We start from the raw sequence: 25,010 nt of genomic DNA, 5'->3' as shown, positions 1-25,010 counted from the left end.
ACACTGGCACCTTTGCAAAGCTTGCATATACCATGACTGGGAAGAATGCTCTCTCTTATTTTGCTACCATATCAAGTAGAACTGTACATCATAACAAGGTGAGAGAATGAATCCAACATCTCTGAAGTTTGCTAGAAATTAACATCCTGGGAGAGTATGGCCCCTTTTTATTGCACTTGTTTTACATACGATTGCTTTCATTAGCTGTTCACTAACTTTCGGCAGTTATTTTCAGAGGAAGCAAACTGTGCTGAGTAACTTTAATAATTTTATTACTTATTAATAAGCAAATTAGTAACTTTATTAAAAGAATGGCTAAAAGTTAGTGTCCAGTCCATTAGGATTTGCTTCTCCTCCTCAAATTGCTTCAATAATTTTTCTCTTTAACTAAAACGTCACAGTAATTTTATCAGGCACTATGTTTCATACTAAGTTTGGATTCCTTTGAAATATTGGTTTGAAATACCTCAACACCTTCAAATCTAACCACTTAAGGAGGTGAATTTGATATTTTGCCAAAATCAAAGGAGAAGGTGATACAATAAACAGTATAAGATTAAAAAATAAATAAAAGAATTACCCCAATCACCTAAAATCCTGTTCTTTGTTTTAGGAATAGAGATCTGCTGAGAGACCTAGTAACTAACATATTTTAAAACTATGAACCAAAGTAGATCTGTTCTAGTCTTTCAAAGTACATTTGGTCTAACAATTTCTGTCAGGTTTCAGGATGGTGAAAATTAAAATGTCCTCATTATAAACTGCTTTAAAAAATTGTTCCAGTAATGGAAATGGCAGTTCACCTAAATATATATATATTGGCCACACTATGTCCTGCTATGGTGTCACTGGTACAAAGGCTGCAGCTGACTGGAACATTTTGAAGCATTCAATTCTATTCCTCAGAAAGTTTTTCCCCATTTATTTGATTAGTAAGATAAGGCTATGTTTCAGAAACTCTGAAGTTAGACACAAAGACATACCAATTTTCAGTGTGTGGTATTTAATTAGGTGATATATTTCTCTTGTCTTCTGAAAGCCAGACACCATTATGTTTCCCTGCATTAGCATCTACATTAAATGAGAATTGCTTGTATTTGACTTTTATGAGAAAGAGGGAGCATTTTTGAATAGCTCTGTTGTCTTCTGTGTAGACACATGGCTGGTAGGCTATAAACTAATTAGCATGGGCAGTAGATACTTGAGACTGGTTTGTCACAGAAGCTGATAAGTCACAGAAATAGAACCAAATGATCTCTTTGTCCTCTGCTTGAAAGTGATAATGCATACCAGTTTATTAAGATTTGTAATCTAATATGCTCTGCTAATTTCCTACTGGGGATAGTACTTGTATTGAGTGCTGCTTATTTTATACATATTCAAAAACAAACTCAGTGAATGTTTGAAAGCTAAGTTTTAAGATTTTTCAGTTCTTCTCTTTATTATCAGATGTGATTGGTTCTGAGAGAGGAAATTTGAACATGTAAAACCATTGTATTTTCAAATTGTTTTCAAGCTGTTAATTAAATCATGATGTTTTCTATCCTGTTTTGAACTCAAGCTACTGCAAAACTAGTAGAACTACTTGTCAGCCAAGGGGGATTATGAATAGCTTTACCAGTTGTAGAAAAAGTATTAAATAGAGTACGAAGGAGGATCATTTCTCTCTGTTAATTAAACAACAACACAAACAGAGGTTGTATTTATAGGGCAGCCAATGAGTATGGAGAAACCACAGTGAGAATGATAGGGAAGAAAGAGCAGTGTTCTAGAGTGACAAAAATAGGCTTTGAATCCTGGCTTTGACACGTACTAAGTCACACTGGTCAAACCATTTCTTTGCGTTATCAGTTTTTTCTGGTAAAACAAAGGTAATTAGGCCTAACTCAAAGTTATGCACATCTAGCTCATAATACTCAATAAACATTAGTGCTTTTCTCTTCTATACAAGGCTTTTAAAACCTCCTCCACAAACATGTTAAATAAAGAAGTAAATAACTAATATACCCACTCCAAATTCATGCATGTTTAAAAACTGTCTCTCTTCTTTACAGCTTTGATACCGGATGGACTGCTTGTTAGAGATAAAATTCTTGCCCCATACTTTCTTTCCTTGATCAAAAAAAATGTTGCTCTACTGTTGTTTTGCTCTGTGAAGAAATCTTATGACATGATTTTCTTTACTTACTAATAGACTTCGTATTTTTAACCTGGAGCCCGGAAGCTTTTCCTGATCTGTGGTCTAGTAGCTTACGGAGAGTGTGTCTTGAAGGTGTTGCTTCTATGTCAGTTTCCCTTGTATATGATATTTTGTCAATTGCAACATATACATTCAACTCTTCCTTGTAGAATATTTCCTTGGATTTTGTTTTATATTCATTTCATTTTGATTCTCTTTCACTTCCATAGGACCTTGAATTTACATTCTTACTTTGTCTTCTTTCCATAATACCAAGCTTTCAATAAATGTCTCTTTCAAGCTGTTCTTAGGAGATACATATTGAGGTATTTAGGAGCAAAGTATTATGATGACTGCCATATACTTTCAAATGTTTCAGAAAAAATAAAATTTACATGTGAATATGCAGATATGTATATACACAAAGAGTCAGATAAAAAATGTGGGAAAATATTAACAATTGGTGAATACTTGTGAAGAGTATATGGATATTCACTGTACTATTTATTCAACTTTTTCATATACTTGACTTTTTTTTAAATAAAAAGTGGGTTGTAGAATAATCCTCATTTAGAAAATTATTAAATTTACTAAATAGTTTTGATATGCTAATCTAAAATTTCACACTGGAGGACTATCAGGGAATATTTTATCCAAAGCTTAATTTTGCAAGGAGAAAAATGTAGCGCAAGTAGTTTTTGTGATTTTCCCAAAGTTACCATGCTTATAAATTTCAAAGATAAAAATCAAACCCTCCTTTTCTGAATCCAAGTTTAGTGTTTTTTGTTTGTTTGTTTGTTTGTTTTCCAGTTCCTTAAACTAGGCCTCAGCAAACTTTTGTATAGAATTTGACAGTGTATGATTTAGGCCTTGCTGGCCAACTATAAAATATGTCACACAGTTTTGTTTTTCTTTAAACCCTTTAAAACCATAAAACCATTTTTAATGCAAGGGTCAGAGCAAAACAGGTTATGGGGCAAATTTGGCCAGTGGGGTGGAAAATGTGGTGTGGGGACTCCTGTCTTGCATTATTGATTGCTTGTAAGTCCACTGAATCCGCTTCCATTGTGAAGTATAAATAAACAAATGATAATAATAATAATAATAAAAACCATACACTGCAATGGACTATGTATGCTTCAAATTACTTGTGGCCTCGTTAGGGTTACCATATTTAGCACATAAGAATTTCAGTCCAGACAGGTGGTGTAGACCCATTTATCTTTTCTCCTCCGCTCTAAGAACTACACCCTGTAAATGGTGCAAGGGACAACCAAAGGAAAACTATTAAAGGTAGTAGGAAGAAGCCAAACTGGTTTTGATTTCAAGACTGGAAGAACACAGTTGGCTGAGTGTCATTTAAGTTCCCCAAAACAACAGAAGAAGGTGACTATAGCCCAGTATTTCTAGCATCCAACAGAAGCCTTATAACAGAAGGCAATTCAGTTCTCAGGATAGAACAAGAGTCCCCCAAACATCAGGCTCCCTGACACACTCGTAAGGGGATGAGTCTATAGTCCCACCCAGAATAAATTATTAGAGCCTGCTATACACTACACCCCCTCTAAAAGATATCGAGGTTGGCAGGCAGAACCATCTACAGGAACCCAGTCATAGGAAGCCACGTGCTCCTGTAGGCCTGAGACTCCCCTCTGCCACAGTGAGATATCCTATGGCCCTTCCTAAGGAAATCTCTTCCATTCCCTCAGGAAGTGACTGTAGGGAGTCCCAGTGACAACACAGTAAAATAATAATACAAACTCTCTAAAAGTTAAACTTATATGGAACCATATAGGAATAAACCAGGACCTGCTTCCTAAAATAAAACAGGAAAAATAAACAGCTTAAAGAAAAGGTTTAAATACACCTGAGTCTCCTAACATCACAGACAAAATGTCCAGGATACAACAAAAAAATCACCTGTCATACAAAGAATCAAGAAAATCACAACTTGCACACACACAAAAAAGACAATCAGTTGCTGCCACACTGAGATAGATCAGAAGATGTTCTCATAATCTGATAAGGATTATAAAGCAGCTGCCCTAGAGATGTTCTAATAATCAATTACAATGACAAATTCTGATACTAATTGAAAAAATTTAAAAATTTCAGTGAAGAAATAAAAGTAATAGAGAACCAAATAGTTATTATAGAACTGAAATATAAATAACAAATAAGAAATTGCTGTATGTACTCTAAAGTAGAGTGGAGATGAAAGAGGATGGGTTGGTAAATTGGCGACCCACAAATAGGAGCCCACAATCTAAATAGACTGGAAAAAAGTAAACAGAGCCTCAGACATCTGTGAAGGTAACAGAGGATCCAACATTCATATCATCAAAATCCCAGAAGCAGAGCAGAGAGTAGACTCAAAGAGTATTCAATAAATAAATGACTGAACACTTCCCAAATTTGATAAAAGCACAAATCTACAGATTCAAGAAGGTGATCAAACATAAAACAAGTCCAAAAAAGTCTACACCAAGATACAACATAACTAACCTTCTGAAAACTAAATTAAAATGCTGAAAATGATGAATGCAGCCAGACAGAAACACTGCATTATCTATAAGGAACACTAATTGAATAGCAACAGATTTCTCATTTGAAGCTGTGGGGGCCAGAAGGAAGTTTTACAGTATTTTTCAAATGCTAAAAGGACTGTCAAAAGTGAATTCTATATCTGGCAAAACGAACCTTTAGAAATAAAGGGAAAATAAAGACATCTTCAGAAAAAAGAAAAGGGAATTGGTTGTTGCCAGATCTATCCTTTAAGATTAGTTTAAGATTGGCTAAAAGTACCTTCAAGCAGCAAACAAATGAGATTAGACAGAACCTTGAAACATCAGGAAGCAATAAGAAACAATATAGAAGCAGAAAACTATCACAGCTCAGCTAAAATGAAATATATAATTTGAATAGACATAAAACCATGAAATAAATTAAACTCGTAATTTAGTTTCCCCCAAAGAAATCTCTAGGTCCAAATGGTTATACTGGTTTAACCATTTACCAACACTTAAAGAGAATTAACACCAAATTTTACATGATCTAGTAGAGAAAATAGACAAGGAGGAAATACTTCCCAACTCATTTTATGAGTCAGTATTATCCTAATTTTGATATCAAAATCAGATAAATTCAGCACACAAAAGGACAATAAAGAAGTATTTTTTATGATCTTGGATGCAAAACTCCTTTAACAAAATACTAACACACTAAATCTAATCAAGTAGAAAAACAATTATATGCCATAATCAAGGCATGGCAAAGCTGGTTCAGCATTCAAAGATCAATGTAATTAATGATTCACAATATCAAAAATCTAAAGAAGGAAGCTTATATGATCATATCAATAGTAATAGAAAAAAAATCCACTTATCAATATCTACTATGTACATGATAACTCTTAGAAAACTAGGAAAGAAAATTACTCAACTTGATAAAAACCTTACAAAAAGTCAACAGCTAACCTAATTTCCCCCTAATAACTGGAATAAGGCAAGGATATTTGTTTTCAATACTCTTACTCTATTCTATTACTGAAAGTTTTAGCCACTGCCATAAGAAAAAGGAAGTAAAGGCATTCAAATTGGAACAGAAGAAATTCAATTATTTGTAGATAATATTCTACATAGAAAATACCAATAAGTCAAACAAAAACAAAAACAAAACAAAACACCTAGAAACAGGAAAGAGTTCAGCAAGGGCAACGGATAGAACAGCAAACACAAATAGCAATTAGACGGTTATTAAAGGTAACACAAGGGAACTTTGTAGTGATGGAACTGTTCAGAAACTTGATTGTGATGGTGGATGCATGCAAACTATATATATGATAAAACTACATAGGACTAAATACACATATACATACATATATACAAAGTCACACAAATGAATGCAATCCAAACGGGAAATGTGGGTAACAGTAGTGGGTGTGGCAAAGTGAACACCCTGATTGGGATATTGTCCTATAGGTCTGTAAAACACCCCCTTTGGGGGAAACTGTAATATGCATGTGGGATCTCTGCATCTTTTTTTTTTACAACTGCATGTGAATGTACAATTATCTAATAAAATTTTCAATTAAAAAATTCAGGGTTCACAGTTAAATTTGAATTTCAGATAAAAAGAACATACTTTTTTGGTAAAAATATGTCTAAAGTACTGAAAGAAACATAACTACAAAAAATTAATTTACCCCATATGGATGTCTGTACATGTGGTGATTGCCTTACAGTAAAGAAACACTGAATCAGGGAATCCACCAATTTTATGGCAAGCAGTAAGCATGCCTGCTTCTTTTCTCCAAGGCAGACAGGCATCATCTCTTAGAGTTGCTTGCTACAAACACAACCCAAGTGAAGAGAAATCAGGGCCTCTCATTCTAGGCACAAAAGAACATACAAGGGTACTTGGGGCCCATGGAAAATTTTCTCTCCCAACAGGAGGAGAATGAATAAGACTCACCCACGGATTGGATTTATGGGGTGAGACAAGAGGAGAAACCAATATTATGTAGACTTTGGGCTTGTGCAACTATGTGCATGGTGATGTCATTTACAGAGGTAGGGAATATGGGGAAAAGCAGGTTTGGGAGTGGAACAGGTAATTGATGCTTTATTTTCACCATGTTAATTCTGAGACATCCTAATACCAGAGCTTTAAATCCAAGTGCCATGTTAAGTCAATCTGAAATATTCTACATACAGCTTAAATTTAGAGTACCTTTTAAAGCTAAAAAAGATCTTACCCTAATGCAGCAAACATGGTTCATATCAACACAAGAAAGGGAATTCCCTCAGCTACCATGGACAGCCCACTAAAAAATATCTATGTAAATCAAACGTTTGATTAGTGTGGCCACTAAAGTTATGTACCAAGTATGCACATAAAATTTCTCTTTTTTAGTATGAGTTTTTGCCACCCTCTAAACCTGGCCACATTTCAAACCATTCAGTTTTGTAGCTATTTTTGTGGTAGGAAAAATTCAGAGTGTCTTAACTGTCCAGTGAATCTTTAAGGTCTTTTGTGTAATAAGAGACAAACATAATTATTGTAAAAATTTTCATTGATTCTTATGATACCACTCCATAACTAAATTGATCATTTCTTTAACCTGTTTGTGAAAATATAGCATCTCTTACTGATTTTATTTTTGGCAATGGAATGTTCATTGGAAACTCAAAAAATGTAAAATAAACGACACCTTTTTTTAATGATTGAATAATCTATCCATGGCTGAATGACACAGGTTATGCCACCAGTTGAAAACCTCCACTGTCACTGATGCCATCACTATAATCATCTTCAACTCCACTCCTATAAAAGCTTCTTATTTATTCCTTTGAGGAACTCTGAAGCTTAAGGATAAGAATGCATATAAATGAGGCCTTCTATACTGGTTGAAAAGAGAAATATTCTATTTAAAATGGATTTCCCATCCAAACCCATTACTCTATAACTTAACCAGTTGATAAAACAGTAAGGGGTACAATCAGTCTGAAACCTCTCTTTTTTTCTGTGAAGTTCCTATCATCTGGTTTCAGATAGCAAGATCCAAAGCTCTAAATTATTTCAAGTAAAAATGAAACATTTCATTTATTTTTCATAAAGAGTACATGGCATTTGTTGGAGACCTATGTTGACCAAATTAACATACTGATCTCTGGACTGGAAAAGATATCTGACAGAGTGAACAGTGTTTTTCCATAATGGAAAGAAAAGGCTATGGAAATAACATTTTGCAGGGTGATGCACTATGATAGGCATTGTCTATTTTACTCTTCAAAGTAACCTTTGAGCTAGGCATTATTCCCTCCAAGTATTATATATTTATGAACAAGACCCATTTGATACCACTTAAATATGTTTGATCACCTATTACATGTCAGGCACTGTGCAAGGCACTCAACATTACACTGAGTGTATCCTGATATGCTCGATAGGTATGGACTATCGCTTTGATTATAATTACTGTCTATACTGGGGAAAGTAAATCATTAAAAGTGAACAATTACTGTAAATAACAGTAAGTATTTACATTAGAGAGATACATCATACTATGACAGCTCTGAACAAGACTGCCTGCCTAGTTTTTTTCTTCATTGCTGTTTTCTTTGTATGTGTAATGGGACAGAAAATAAGGGGATAAGATTTCAGGAAAGGCCCCACAAAGTACTGACAGAGCAAAGCTCAGCTCTAAAGAATATATATGTGTTACCTTGCTAGACAATTAGATGAGAGTATATCAGCCAGGAGATCTGAACTGTTGAAAATGATAGAAAGGCACATTCAAAAATTGTAATGACATCTTTGTGACACACAGAGAAGCAGGTGTGGACTAGTCACACAGGGCCCATCACAAGGGCCTTGTAAGCCACATTACAAGCATTTTTTATAACGCTAAGCAACATAAAGCCGTTAGGTGGTTTTGAGGAGGAATGCCAGTAAGAGATCTGTATTTTGTGTGTAGGGGAAACACTGCAATAAAATAACACTGGGCACTGGCAGAGCTGCACCCCTTCCTCATAACCCCACCCCCAAATATTCTACAAAAAACTGCAAGAAAAGATTAAAAATATTTTTTTTCTGACTTCAGCTTTAATACCTTTTAAAAAGTGGATGCCTTTCTTCACTATAGGTGGTTATCTATATAATTCTTATGACTATGAACTTTTGAAGAAAATACTCAATAATAACAACAAAAAATTAAACGCATGTAGTGTTTTCCATAATTGAGGAAATGGAAGAAAAATTACTACAATTAATTGTGTGCTAAAAATAGAAAAGATGTATAAAATATTTATTTTTTAAAACCTAATTCTTTTAATTTAAGGGAGCAGTAACACATTGCTTCAAAAATACTAAAGCACAAATGGGTATGTTCCTACTTAAATACAACTCTTCGCTATTTTTTAAGCTATACATCAAGCAACCATTGAACTAGATATATAATTTAAGCTTAATATAGCTTAACAAAAGTTATACAGTATAATTGCAAAAAGTTTAAGAATATTAACTATTGAAATGAAAACGTGGATTCTGAAGGATAATTTGGTCAGCTCTTAAAAGAATTAAATGATAGGGATCACAAAGTTTTATAGAACAAATTGCATGCAATAGTGGTGATATTAGTAACAATCCTCATGATTACTGATTAATTAATTATAACATAAGTTAGGTAGAGTTGTGCATTACTCAAATAAATCCCATACATTCCTGTTTTAATTTAATGAGGAATAAAAGAAAATCATGATCTTGAACAATTTTGTTCATACTTCCTTTTCCTATCTTCAGATGTCTAGAATTTGCTTAGAAAAGGTTTAGAGAATTATTATCCATGAATTTATGTTCAGTAAAATATGGCCTATTTTTATTATAAAGAAGACTAATATTCTAGTTTTTCTACTGTCCAGACTTCGCCTTTATAGATGTTTTACAAATCAAACTCAGTGTTCATATAAGAGGAGAGGCTGAATGAGGAATTTCTACAATAGCATTGCAACTGACATTACACAACTCAACTGGATTCCAATAGATAAATAATTTGCAAAACTTCATATTTCTGAAAATCAGTTTAGCTAAAATCAGCTTTCTCTCTAAGCTATTTTTCTTGACTAAATTGGGATTTCTATAATAATTAACTAAACTACTCTACTCCCCTGGCAATTATCTCACCTCTATAATTAAGCAGAGAATTTGGCTCAGTAAAATACCAAATCTTAATCTGACCCAATTTAACATCAACTTCCAAATCATCGTCTGGAGAAGCTGAGCTCATCCTGATGAGTTTCTCTTAGAACAGGCCTCTCAATCACTTTGTTCCCAAAGTGGAACCTTAAAGGAAATGAGAATAATAATGAAGCTTTCCTGGCCTTCTGCTCCAGAAGTAAGCCAGTGAAGACTGGTCTATAACAGAAGAATAGTGATACCAAGTTCAATGTTAGGTAATGGAGGGCCTTAGTTAACTCACTGGCACAAAGGAAGAAACGTTCAAGGTATTTCAAGATATTTTATTTACTAGAGGAAGATATCCTTGAAGACTTTTAGCACCTGGCAAAAAAACAAGCTTGAAGAAAAAGTCTTTAACGTCAGTCAAAGTTTCTGTTTAATTCATTTACTTGTAATTCATACCAGTCTCTTTTCAAAATGAGCTGGAAGCAACTTTCAGCCACCCTCCACCTACTGCCATTAGAGTACAATTGTCCAGTAGAATGTGGGAACCAGGACTGTTCTTACTCTTTTCAGTATAATTGTATGAGCTAACTTGGTGCCTAGAAAATAGGAAATGCTCAATGAACACTGTTAGATGAATGGATATTCCATTAGGCCTAATGAAAGTTCTCTAAATTCTTCTAGATTAATCTCCTTGCCATCCCATTCAGACAAAGCATAAAAGGAAAGAGAAGAGTTGTTTTTATCAAACAGAAAGTTTTCATTGCCTTTAACACCATAACTTCTGGCTAGAGAATAGGGTGTTAAAATATTTTTTTCCAAAAGAAGAAGTTCTTAAGATGGATAAAGCAATTTCATTTTGTCCTGAGCAACTCATTGCCATTCCTTAATAGATTTATGAGAGCATTATAAATAATTTAGACTGAAGTTATATATTTTGAGATATCAATAACCTTCTTGAATTTTAAAAAAGAAGGGAAAATAGCTTATAGTAACTTTTGAAAATTAATTTCCTAGTCCTCAGAATATCTACAATTAGATATTTACAATGTATTTGGAGAGGCAGAGGCAGAGTGGTATGAGCCTGGGTTCTAGAATCAGACTTATACAAGCTGCAATCTCAGACGATTTAGATTCATCCTTTCAAGGCATCAGTTTTCCATTCATAAAATTGAATGCTAAAAATATATTACATATATGTGTATTCACCATGAAAAGGTGTCCATGATTTACTGCTAAATGAAAAAGCACATTGTAGAACATATAATATTCTTTTGCAAAATGATACCTATGCATTTAAAAAAAAAAGAGGTGGAGCCAAGATGGCGGCAGGAGTAGAGCAGGGGAAATCTCCTCCCAAAACCACATATATTTCTGAAAATATAACAAAGACAACTCTTCCTAGAATAGAGACCAGAGGACACAGGACAACATCCAGACCACATCCACACCTGAGAGAACCCAGCACCTCGCAAAGGGGGTAAGATACAAGCCCGAGCCCCACGGGACCCGAGTGCCCCTCCCCCCAGCTCCCGGCAGGAGAAAGGAGTAGGATCGGGGAGGGAGAGGGAGCCCAGGACTACTGAACACCCAGCCCCAGCCATCCCTACCAGAGGGCAGACACAGTGCACGCGTGGGGTCCTGGAAACTAGGGAAAGAGGGCAGCAAGACCGGTGAGCAGGTCCCTGAGGCCAGCGCCATAGGACAAAGAAAATCAAGCGGCTTTATTTTTTAAAATTATTTATTTAATTTAATGTAATTTAATTTAATTTAATTTTTTTTTTTGCGAGTGCTTTTTGGAAGTCTTAAAGGGACAGGGACCCCAAAAATGGACTGAACTGTCCCGAACACTTAGTCCAGAGGCAGGGAATCTGGGGATCTCTGGGCAATCTAACCACCCGGGCAGCAGGAAGCACGGAGGCACCTCACGGAGATAAATAACCTCCCAGCCGCTCCCCCTCCAATGTGGCTCCACCATTTTGGAGCAGCAGCCCGAGGTAGGTCACACCCACAGCAACAGCAGAGATAAACTCCATAGCAGCCGGGCAGGAATCAGAAGCCCTGCCTGTGCACAGCTGCCCAGCACAAGCTAATAGAAATCACTGTTCTCCCAGGAGAGGAAGCCCACAAACCAACAAGAAGGGAAGTTCTTCCAGCTGTCACTCGTCCCAGCTCTGCAAACTATCTCTATCACCATGAAAAGGCAAAATTACAGAGATCACAGAGACAACACCAGAGAAGGAGACAGACCTAACCAATCTTCCTGAAAAAGAATTCAAAATAAAAATCATAAACATGCTGATGTGTGAGGGCCTGGCCTATGGCCGAGGCTGAGCCCCACTCTAGCTGGACAACGCCCTAAAGATGGTGCCTGCTTCCTAGACACCACCCTTCCTGGCCCTACAGCTCAGCGCATAAGGAAGTCTCCATGATTGGCTTGTCCTCATTTCCGTGCTCGTGCTCATAGCATGCTTTTCACATGTTTCCAATAAGACTAAACCTGGCATGTGATCAGTCAGCTGATTGGTTGGGATATGCTATATAAGCTGCTGCCCTGGAGGAAGTGGGTGTGGTTGTGGTTGTTGTTTTTTGCTTTTGCCTTTCGCTAGATGGATGCTCGGACGCCCATAATAAAGATTCCTAACGAACCAGGCCTTCGGTGATTGTTCTCCTGCCGTCGCTCTAGATGGCGGGACGCAATAACTGGTGCTGAAACCCGGGATAAAAACCTGGCGTCCAAGGACGGAGTGGAACTTCTCACCCTGCAGCGATCCGAGTGGACACCCTTTGGAAGAGTTATACGAGTGACTGACATTTTGGAGAGTGGTGAGCATAGTCAGGGACAAAGTGAAAGCAACATCAGGTCGTGTGAATGCAAGCAATTGTGGTGTGTGTGTTTAGCCTTTGTGTTCCTTGTCTTGTTCTGTCTTAGTCTGTATATGTTTCTGCGTTTCCTCACGAAAGAATAAGAGCACTGTGGAAAGTTCGCAGGTAAAGCGACGTAGACTAAAGTTCGTGGGAAGCGACAAAAACCAGTTAGTGAGGACTTTCAGGCTGTAAGGAGACTCAATTCAGGGGTACGAGCGTGGGCGCACGTCAACCTCCTTTCCTCCGCACTATGGGTTCAGAGGTGTCTAGGATGTGGGTGGAGGAACCACTCCGGGCACTCCTAAGGGCTAATGGAGAGGGGGAGGAAGTCCTGGAAGATGTCCAGGAGGAAAGATCCTCTGCTAGGACCTCAGAAAGCGGGTCCAAGCGAGGAGGATCTACAGATGAGGAAGGGGAGCTATCAGGGGAGGAATTAGAAAAGCATATAAGGAGACTTAGAATCGCCCAGAGGAAGGAACACCCTATCCCCCGCAGTTATCCCTCCCTAACGCAGCGAAGGCAACAGAAAGAGGAAGAGGAGTCGGAGGACACCACCCTCTCAACAACCCTGAAACCGTCCTTGAAAATGGTGCCGTCAGCCCCCCCTCTTCCTCCGGCTTCATTTGCAGAACCGCCCCCATATCACATATAGCCCTGTTGTCGTACGTGTGATTGCAATCAAGGACTAGAAAGATGGGGGTGGAGGGAGTGGCTGAGAGAACAAGGAAGTGCCGCTTTCCCTGTATTTGAAGACCCTAATACACAACAGAGGTATCATCAAGCCCTAGATTTCAAGGTCATTAAAAGTCTGAAGGAAGCATCCACAATGTATGGCCCCCAGGCAGCTTTCACTGTTTCTTTAGTGGAGTCAGTAGCTTCTCTTAACCTGACGCAGGATGATTGGGCCAATGTAGCAAGAGCAGCCCTCTCTGGAGGTCAGTACCTGACATTTAAGACAGCCTGACAAGAATTTTCACAGGACACGGCTCGGCGTAATGCCACAGCAGGTAATCATCAATGGAACTTAGACATGTTGATGGGCACGGGTCCACATTTGGGTCAACAGAATAAGGTAGGATTGCCCCCAGCGGTATATATGCAAATAGCCGTGGCAGCAGTGAGGGCCTGGAAGACGCTGCAAGGCACAGGTGACCTACAGGGTCAGCTGTCAAAGGTGTTGCAAGGATCTAATGAGCCATATGCAGACTTTCTAGCCAGACTGATGCAAACAGCCGGTCACATATTTGGTGATGTTGATACTGCTATGACCCTTGTGAAGCAGCTGGCCTATGAGCAGGCCAACAAGTAGTGTAGGGAGGCCATAAGACCCTGGAAGAACAAAGATCTGAGTACTTATATTAAGGTTTGTAGGGACATTAATGACAGTGTGATCATAAAGGAAGATGAATGGCCGAAGGAATGGCCTTTAAATCGAGCTGCACAAACCTTAAGAGGACTTGGGATAGCCCAAGCGCCACTATGTAGTGCTGCTTCACTGTCTTGGATGGACCAAGAAGGGCACGAGGGGATAATTCAACCCTTCATGCTAAACATACCCGTGTCCCTCTGGGGAAGAGATGTACTAACCCAAATGAATCTCAAATTGACCACGGAAACTTTCTACAGCGAACAGTCTAACTGCATTATGAAAAGACAGGGCTACCCCGGGACAGGTGGACTTGGGAAGAACTTGTTGGGTCGAGAAAAGCCCATTCCTTTGTCTAACATTACGCCCAGTCGATTTGGAGGGCCTGGGCTGGGTTTTTCCTAGGGGCCACTGAAGGAGAACAGCAAATAAAGATTCAGTGGCGATCTGAGAATCCTGTGTGGGTTCCTCAGTGGCCTCTTACTAAAGAGAAGAAGGAAGCAGCCCACACTTTAGTACAGGAGCAGCTTGCTGCCAAGCATATTCAGGCCTCTACCTCCCCCTGGATAAGAAAGAAAACAGGGAAGTGGAGGCTTTTACATGACCTTAGAGCTGTAAATAAGCAGATGGTGCTTATGGGCTCAATACAACTGGGTTTGCCACTGCCCATGGCCCTGCCTAAGGCATCTATCATTATATGGATGACATCCTTTTGTGTCATGAGAGCAGCAGGGAGCTAGAGACAACCCTCAGGGTCAGGGTATGGTGGAACGCACCCACCTCACCCTCAAGAATGCCTTATATAAACAAAAAGGGGGAATAGGAGAAGACTTTAGATCCCCCAGAGACAAATTAAAGATCATATTATTCATTTTAAACTTTTTAACACTGGACAAAAATGGCCGCAGTGCAGCAGAGCGGCACAGCCAACAATCCAATCCAAAACACATGCCTAAAGTTTTGTGGAAGGATGTGTTGGAAGGAACATGGAAAGGCCCAGACCCAGTGATAATCTGGACCCGAGGCTCGGTTTGTGTTTTTCCACAGGACCAGCAGAACCCCATTTGGGTGCCTGAACATCTGATACGCAGAGTGGAAAACCCCGGAGCGGAGGTACAAGATGATTGCACTGCTTTTGCTCCTGCTGTGGATCCTACAGCAGGTGACGGCAGAGCCGAGCTGCAGCTGCAGCCACCACTGCACTATCACCATTCCTATGGCAGAGACGCTGAATGGTCTGTCCCAGGCCACTGCCTCAGCAATGACAATGCAGAACGTCATCAACGGCCATTTTAAGAATGGGATGGCCTTGGTCAACCAATGCATGAACCTTCTTCAAGAACAATTGGACCTCTTGGGGGAGGTTTTGTCTGTGGGCTGCGTATATGGGGGTGTATTACTGGTATTCCTTTTCATAATTATTCTAAAGCTGCCAACTTGTCCAGACAGTTAGGCAAGATGTTAACCACAAATTGGTCCAGTGAGCTTGACGAGCTCACCACTCAGCTATGGTTAGAAATTTTGAATGTTAGTTCCAAGAAGGTAGAGATGCTCTCCGTAGCTCAAATAGCTGAAGCTGTGTTAAACGCCACCAAAGCCTGGTCAGGTGTAGGTGTCAAAGGAATATTGCTAATTGTGGGTCTCCTCCTGCTTGGGAGGAAAGTCTGTTAACAGAAGGTCCTGTTGCAGGCCATTGCAGCGCTAGAGGAAGGCATCTCCCCTAGAGTATGGCTTAATGTGCTGGATCAGTAGTCAAGGACGGGTAAGATGGGGAGGTGTGCATATCAACCTAAGACAGGGCACAGACCTAAGTTGTCTGTTGCCTGAGGACGGGTAAGAATGCCGCAGACTCCGGACGAGCTAAGACAGGCATGATCCCGACAGCCCTTTGGTTATAAAACAATAAAGGGGGAGATGTGGGGGCCCGGCCCACGGCCGAGGCTGAGCCCCACTCTAGCTGGACAATGCCCTAAAGATGGCGCCTGCTTCCTAGACACCACCCTTCCTAGCCCTACAGCTCAGTGCATAAGGAAGTCTCCATGATTGGCTTGTCCCCAATTCCGTGCTCGTGCTCATAGCATGCTTTTCACATGTTTCCAATAAGACTGAACCTGGCGCGTGATCAGTCAGCTGATTGGTTGGGATATGCTATATGAGCTGCTGCCCTGGAGGAACTGGGTGTGGTTGTGGTTGTTGTTTTTTGCTTTTGCCTTTCGCTAGATGGATGCTTGGACATCCATAATAAAGATTCCTAATGAACCAGGCCTTTGGTGATCGTTCTCCTGCCATCGCCCTAGATGGCGGGACGCAATACTGATGGAGATGTAGAGAAATATGCAAAAGCTAAGGGATGAAGTCCGGAGGGAGATCACAGATGCCAGGAATGAGATAACAGAACTGAAACAAACTCTGGAAGGATTTATAAGCAGAATGGATAAGATGCAAGAGGCCATTGATGGAATAGAAAACAGAAAACAGGAATGCATAGAAGCTGACATAGAGAGAGATAAAAGGATCTCCAGGAATGAAACAATATTAAGAGAACTGTGTGACCAATACAAAAGGAACAATATCTGTATTATAGGGGTACCAGAAGAAGAAGAGAGAGGAAAAGGGATAGAAAGTGTGTTTGAAGAAATAATTGCTGAAAACTTCCCCAAACTGGGGGAGCAAATAATTGAATAGACCACAGAAATACACAGAACCCCCAACAGAAAGGACCCAAGGAGGACAACACCAAGACACATAATAATTAAAACGGCAAAGATCAAGGACAAGGAAAGAGTTTTAAAGGCAGCTAGAGAGAAAAAGGTCACCTATAAAGGAAAACCCAGCAGGCTATCATCAGAATTCACAACAGAAACCTTACAGGTCAGAAGAGAATGGCATGATATACTTAATGCAATGAAACAGAAGGGCCTTGAAACAAGGATACTGGATCCAGCATGATTATCCTTTAAATATGATGGAGGGATTAAACAATTCCCAGACAAGCAAAAGTTGAGAGAATTTGCCTCCCACAAACCACCTCTACAGGGCATCTTACAGGGACTGCTCTAGATGGGAGCACTTCTAAAAAGAGCACAGAACAAAACACCCAACATATGAAGAAGGGAGGAGGAGAAATAAGAAGGAAGAAAAGAAAAGAATCTCCAGACAGTGTATATAACAACTCAATAAGTGAGCTAAGTTAGGCAGTAAGATACTAAAGAAGCTAACCCTTAACCTTTGGTAACCACGAATTTAAAGCCTGCAATAACAATAAGTACATATCTTTCAATAGTTACCCTAGATGTAAATGGACTTAATGCACCAATCAAAACACACAGAGTAATAGAATGGATAAAAAAGCAAGAACCATCTATATGCTTCTTACAAGAAACTCACCTCAAACCCAAAGACATGCACAGACTAAAAGTCAAGGGATGGAAAAACATATTTCAGGCAAACAACAGAGAGAAGAAAGCAGGGGTTGCAGTAGTAATATCAGACAAAATAGACTTCAAAACAAAGAAAGTAACAAGAGATAAAGAAGGACACTACATAATGACAAAGTGCTCAGTCCAACAAGAGGATATAACCATTCAAAATATATATGCAACCAACACAGGAACACCAGCATATGTGAAACAAATACTAACAGAACTAAAGGGGGAAATAGACTGCAATGCATTCATTTTAGGAGACTTCAGCACGCCACTCACCCCAAAGGATAGATCCACCGGGCAGAAAATAAGTAAGGACATGGAGGCACTGAACAACACAGTAGAACAGATGGACCTAATAGACATCTACAGAACTCTACATCCAAATGCAACAGGATATACATTCTTCTCAAGTGCACATGGAACATTCTCCAGAATAGACCACATACTAGCACACAAAAAGAGCCTCAGTAAATTCCGAAATATTGATTTTCTACCAACCAACTTTTCAGACCACAAAGGTATAAAACTAGAAATAAATTCTACAAAGAAAACAAAAAGGCTCACAAACACATGGAGGCTTAACAACATGCTTCTAAATAATCAATGGATCAATGAACAAATCAAAATAGAGATCAAGGAATATATGGAAAAAAATGACAACAACAACACAAAGCCCCAACTTCTGTGGGATGCAGCAAAAGCAGTCTTAACAGGAAAGTATATAGCAATCCAGGCACACCTGAAGAAAGAAGAACAATCCCAAATGAATAGTCTAACATCACAATTATCGAAATTGGAAAAAGAATAACAAATGAGGCCTAAAGTCAGAAGAAGGAGGACATAATAAAGATCAGAGAAGAAATAAACAAAATTGAGAAGAATAAAACAATAGCAAAAATCAATGAAACCAAGAGCTGGCTCCTTGAGAAAATAAACAAAATAGATAAGCCTCTAGCCAGACTTATTAAGAGAAAAAGAGAATGAACACAAATTAAACAGAATCAGAAATGAGAATGCAAAAATCATGACAGACTCCACAGAAAAACAAAGAATTATTAAAGACTACTATGAAAACCTATATGCCAACAAGCTGGAAAACCTAGAAGAAATGGACAACTTCCTAGAAAAATACAACCTTCCAAGTCTGACCAAGGAAGAAACACAAAAATCAAACAAACCTATGACGAGCAAAGAAATTGAAATGGTAATCAAAAAACTACCGAAGAACAAAACCTTTGGGCCGGACGGATTTACCTCAGAATTTTATCAGACACACAGAGAAGACATAATACCCATTCTCCTTAAACTTTACCAAAAAATAGAAGAGGAGGGAATACTCCCAAACTCATTCTATGAAGGCAACATAACCCTAATACCAAATCCAGGCAAAGACCCCACCAAAAAAGAAAACTACAGACCAATATCCCTGATGAATGTAGATGCAAAAATACTCAACAAAATATTAGCAAACCAAATTCAAAAATACATTAAAAGGATCATACACCATGACCAAGTGGGATTCATCCCAGGGATGCAAGGATGGTACAACTTTAGAAAGTCCGTCAGCATCATCCACCACATCTACAAAAAGAAGGACAAAAACCACATGATCATCTCCATAGATGCTGAAAAAGCATTTGACAAAGTTCAACATCCATTCAAGATAAAAACTCTCAGCAAAATGGGAATAGAGGGCAAGTACCTCAACATAATAAAGACCATTTATGATAAACCCACAGCCAACATTATACTGAACAGCGAGAAGCTGAAAGCTTTTCCTCTGAGACGGAGAACCAGACAGGAATGCCCACTCTCCCCACTGTTATTCAACATATTACTGGAGGTCCTAGCCACGGCAATCAGACAAAACAAAAAAATACAAGGAATCCAGATTGGTAAAGAAGAAGTTAAACTGTCACTACTTGCAGATGACATGATACTGTACATAAAAAAACCCTAAAGACTCCACCCCAAAACTACTAGAACTGCTATCAGAATACAGCAAAGTTGCAGGATTCAAAATTAACACACAGAAATCTGTGGCTTTCCTATACACTAACAATGAACCAACAGAAAGAGAAATCAGGAAAACAACTCCATTCACAATTGCATCAAAAAGAATAAAATACCTAGGAATAAACCTAACCTAAGAAGTGAAAGACCTATACTCTGAAAACAACAAGTCACTCTTAAGAGAAATTAAAGGGGACACTAACAAATGGAAACTCATCCCATGCTCCTGGCTAGGAAGAATCAATACCATCAAAATGGCCATCCTACCCAAAGCAATATACAGATTTGATGCAATCCCTTTCAAATTACCAGCAACATTCTTCAATGAACTGGAACAAATAATTCAAAAATTCATATGGAAACACCAAAGACCCCGAATAGCCAACACAATCCTGAGAAAGAAGAAAGTATTGTGGGGGATCTCACTCCCCAACTTTAAGCTCTACTACAAAGCCATAGTAATCAAGACAATTTGGTACTGGCACAAGAGCAGAGCCACAGACCAGTGGAACAGATTAGAGACTCCAGACATTTACTCAAACATATATGGTCAATTAATATTAGATAAAGGAGCCATGGACATACAATAGTGAAATGACGTCTCTTCAACAGATGGTGCTGCAAAACTGGACAGCTATATGTAGGAGAATGAAACTGGACCATTGTCTAACCCCATACACAAAAGTAAATTCAAAATGGATGAGAGACCTGAATGTAAGTCATGAAACCATAAAACTCTTAGAAAAAAACATAGGCAAAATCCTCTTAGACATAAACATGAGTGACCTCTTCTTGAACATATCTCCCCGGGCAAGGAAAACAACAGCAAAAATGAGCAAGTGGGACTATATTAAGCTGAAAAGCTTCTGTACAGCAAAAGACACCATCAATAGAACTAAAAGGTACTCTACAGTAAGGGAGAATATATTTGTAAATGACAGATCCGATAAAGGCTTGACGTCCAAAGTATATAAAGAGCTCTCCCACCTCAACAAACAAAAACCAAATAATCCAATTAAAAAATGGGTAGAGGAACTGAACAGACAGTTCTCCAAAAAAGAAATACAGATGGCCAACAGACACATGAAAAGATGCTCCACATCACTAATTATCAGAGAAATGCAAATTAATACCACAATGAGGTGTCACCTCACACCAGTAAGGGTGGCCACCATCCAAAAGACAAACAACAACAAATGTTGGCCAGGTTGTGGAGAAAGGAGAACCCTCATACACTGCTGGTGGGAATGTAAATTAGTTCAACCATTGTGGAAAGCAGTATGGAGGTTCCTCAATGTGCTCAAAATAACTTACCATTTGACCCAGGAATTCCACTCCTAGGAATTTACCCTAAGAACGCAGCACTCAAGTTTGAAAAAGACAGATGTACCCCTATGTTTATCGCAGCACTATTTATAATAGCCAAGAATTGGAAGCAACCTACGTGTCCATCAGTAGATGAATGGATAAAGAAGATGTGGTACATATACACAATGGAATATTACTCAGCCATAAGAAGAAAACTAATCCTACCATTTGCAACAACATGGATAGAGCTGGAGGGTATTATGCTCAGTGAAATAAGCCAAGCAGAGAAAGAGAAATACCAAATGATTTCACTCATCTGTGGAGTATAAGAACAAAGGAAAAACTGAAGGAACAAAACAGCAGCAGACTGACAGAACCCAAGAATGGACTAACAGGTACCAAAGGGAAAGGGACTGGGGAGGTTGGGTGGGTAGGGAGGGAAAAGGGGGGGAAGAGAAAGGGGGTATTAAGATTAGCGTGCATAATGGGGGGGTGGGAGAAAGGGGAGGTCTGTACAACACAGAGAAGACTAGTAGTGATTCTACAACATTCTGCTATGCTGATGGACAGTGACTATAAAGGGGTTTGTGGGGGGACCTGGTATAGGGGTGATCCTAGTAAACATAATATTCTTCATGTAACTGTAGGTTAATGATAACAACAACAAAAAAAAGCAGTTCCTGTGTGGTGATCTCCAATAAGTTCTTAGCAATGGTATAAAGGGCATATCAAAGTCTGGGCAAAGGGTTTGTTTGTGTTTATACAGAGAATCAAAGCCGAATTTGGCAACCCAGAAAACAAAATAAGACACGATATGAAGAAGAACTTCCAACATCAACGTTCCCTGGAAGAGTCATTCCAGAAGATGATTATCAAAAAACTTCAACAAAGATCCTGGCGCTGTTGCAGTTGTAGCTGCATTCATCCCACCAGTTCCTGGACTTGCCATTGGAATGAAGAAGGAGATATCTAAGCTGGCCTGTGCATACAGTAAAACAATAAATTTGACTGGATCTATACTGTCGGAACTCAACCAAGAATTAGGAGAAGTGCAAGTTGCAGTGCTCCAAAATCTTGCGACTATAGACTATCTACTGTTAAAAGAACATATGGGATGTGAACAGTTACCAGGAATGTGTTGTTTAATTTGTGTGATTTTTCTCAAACTATTCAAATTCAGTTAGACAATATCCATCATATCATTGATAAGTTTTCACAAATGCCTAGGGTGCCTAACTGATTTTCTTGGTTTCACTGGATATGGCTGGTAATTATAGGTCTGCTTTGGTTATGTAACTGTACTCCTATTATGTTAATGTGTGTATGCAATTTAATTAGTAGTTTAAAACCTATACATGCTGAAGTTACTCTACAAGAAGATATGTCAAGGAAATAAACAAACTTCCCATGTTTTCTTCCGCCTGCTACTTCTATAGCTTTTCTTCTTCCTTCCTAATTACAACCCTTAAGTAGAATTCGTGCCTCATATCGAAATTAACAAGTATCATAATTCTTCCAAGTGGTAAAGATACCTCAAGACAAATGTTGGGCATAGAAGCCACAGGGCATAAATCTGCAAAGAAGTAAAAAGCTAACCTTTTCAAACAATATTGCTTCTCTCTCACTTACCAACTTTACATTTCCCTGTATGGCCCCGGAAGATGACAGGTTAGCTAGAGACGGGTAAGATTCCTCAAGGGAGGAACAACCTAAGACAGGCACAGTCGCAGGGGGGCCATCAGGTGAGAAATTGTGGATCAACAGAGGTGAGGCTTAGACCCTCACACCCCCTGTTTTGAGAGAAATCTTCTGCATCCGTGGATGTTTTGTTGCCCTTGTCTAACTTGGATTAATACTTAGTCTACAGGCACACACCTGATCATCTACATTTGCTCTCTTACAACACTAAGGTATGTTTTCTACCTTTATCTTGCATCTACCTACCACTTCAGCATTTTATTAAAAATAATAATAATAATAATAATAATAATGAGGGAGAAATGTGGGATTCACATATAAATCAAGTATAAAAATCAAATGAAAATTCATATTTGACCTGATTGTTTATAGTTCATAGTGTGAGATCAAAACCGAACGTTTCTGTGATGACTACCCTCGTACTGTTCACTGTGTAAGAACTTATTCACTATGTAAGAACTTGTTCACCATGTAAGAATTTGTTATGCTTCAGAAGATTGGAGACTGTTGAGAATTAGGCTTGGTGTTGATGAATGATTGTGCATTGAGTCCCCTATACAGAATTTTATTGTTTTAACAACCATTTGTTCAATAAATATGAGAGATGCTCTCTCAAAAAAAAAAAAAAAAAAAAAAAGCCATTGGTACAGCCACTATGGGAAATAGTATAGAAAAGCCTCAAAAAATTAAAAGTAGAACTACCAGGTGATCCAGCAATTCCACTTATGGGAATGTGTCCAAAGGTAACAAAAACACTAATTTGAAATGATATCTGTACCACCATGTTTATAAGCAGCATTATTTATAATAACTAAGACATAGAAACAACCTCAGTATTTGTCCATGGATGAGTGAATGAAGAAAATGTGATATGTATATACAATGGAATATTATATAGCCATAAAAATGAGGAAATCCTACAATTTATGACATTGATGGATCTTGAAGGAATTATGCTAGGTGTAATAAGTCAGATAGAGAAAGACGAACACTGTATGATCTCAGTTATATGTGAAATCTAAAAATAACACAAAACCCCCAAAAATCAAACTCACAGAGAAAGAGATCAGACTTGAGGTTAGCAGAGATCCAGAGATCGGGGTAGGGGTAAGGGAATTGGGTGAAGGTGATCAAAAGGGACAAACTCCAAGTCATAAATTAAATGTGTACTAGGGATATACTGTACCACATGATGACTGTAGCACACACAGCTGTATGATATGTAGGAGGGTTAAGAGAGGAAATCCTGAGAGGTCCTATCATAAGGAGAATTAATTTCCCCTCTATTCTTTTCTTTTTATTTCATCTATATGAGAAAATGGATGTTAGTGGAACTTACTGTGGTAATCATTTCACAGTATATGTAAACCAAACTGTCATGCTGTGTGCCTTAAACTATGCAGTGATGCATGTCACTTATGTCTCAAAACTGGGGAAAAAATGAAGGTGAAATAAAGACATTTTTGGATAAAAGAAAACTAGAAGCAGCAGATCTGTATTATGAGAAATAGTAAAGAAAGAAGAAGTTCTTCGAAATAAAACAAAAAGACATCAGATGGAAAACTTGAGACTTTGGAAAAGAATAATGAACATCAGAAATGGTATACATCTAGGTAAATGCAAAAGTCCATCTTTTTGTTTCTTTCTACCATTTTCCTTTATTTCTTTATAATCTACATGTTTATATGTAATTTATGTTTTTAAAATGTTGCAAACATTTTTAAAAAGCTACAGTTTGAAAAGCAATTAAATGTAATTGTTAATCACTCAAATACATTAAAGATAACCTTCTTTAAAAATAGTACAGTATTTTCTATATTGAAAGATGATTTAACTTTTCACGTTTAGGAAATGTGCCACCATAATTCTTATTAGGATATTATTCAGAAAGTATCAGCTTATTTTATGATGTACAGCTACTGTTATGGGATTTTATCAGTTTAGAATCTGAGTTCAAAAAACTGATACTGCATTGCATTTCTTTTACTGCAAAAGATAATTAAATAATTTACGTACAAAAGTATAAGGCATTTATTGGTAGATATTACCTAATGTTTTAAAACATTTTCAACAATATAGCTTACTGTGGTAATTCAAAGTGAGGAGGAATTTATTAAAGAAATGCCAATTAAAAAAAAGAAAAGTGGGAAGCATATACACCTAAGCACTAATTCTAATTATTTCTGGGAGATCAAAGAGCAGAAGAAAAAGAAGAGATCACTTTACTTCATATACTTTGTATTTCTCTTTTTTTGCATAATGCTCCCTTATAATAAAAAATACAAAAAACAAGATTTGTTTTAGAGGATTGTTTTTAAGGATTAAATGAGATTATGTTGAAAAGCTTTAACCTAGCACATCAGTTAGAAGCAAATGTTAAATATTATAAATAACAATTGTTAGTTGACACACAGTTTTTGTTTTATTATTCCATATTTATAGTTAATCATATATGTTATGAAATAAAATT

The sequence above is a fragment of the Manis javanica genome, chromosome 2 (assembly GCF_040802235.1).
Source record: "Manis javanica isolate MJ-LG chromosome 2, MJ_LKY, whole genome shotgun sequence".
Classification (NCBI taxonomy): domain Eukaryota; kingdom Metazoa; phylum Chordata; class Mammalia; order Pholidota; family Manidae; genus Manis; species Manis javanica.
Note: the sequence above shows the minus strand (reverse complement) of the source record.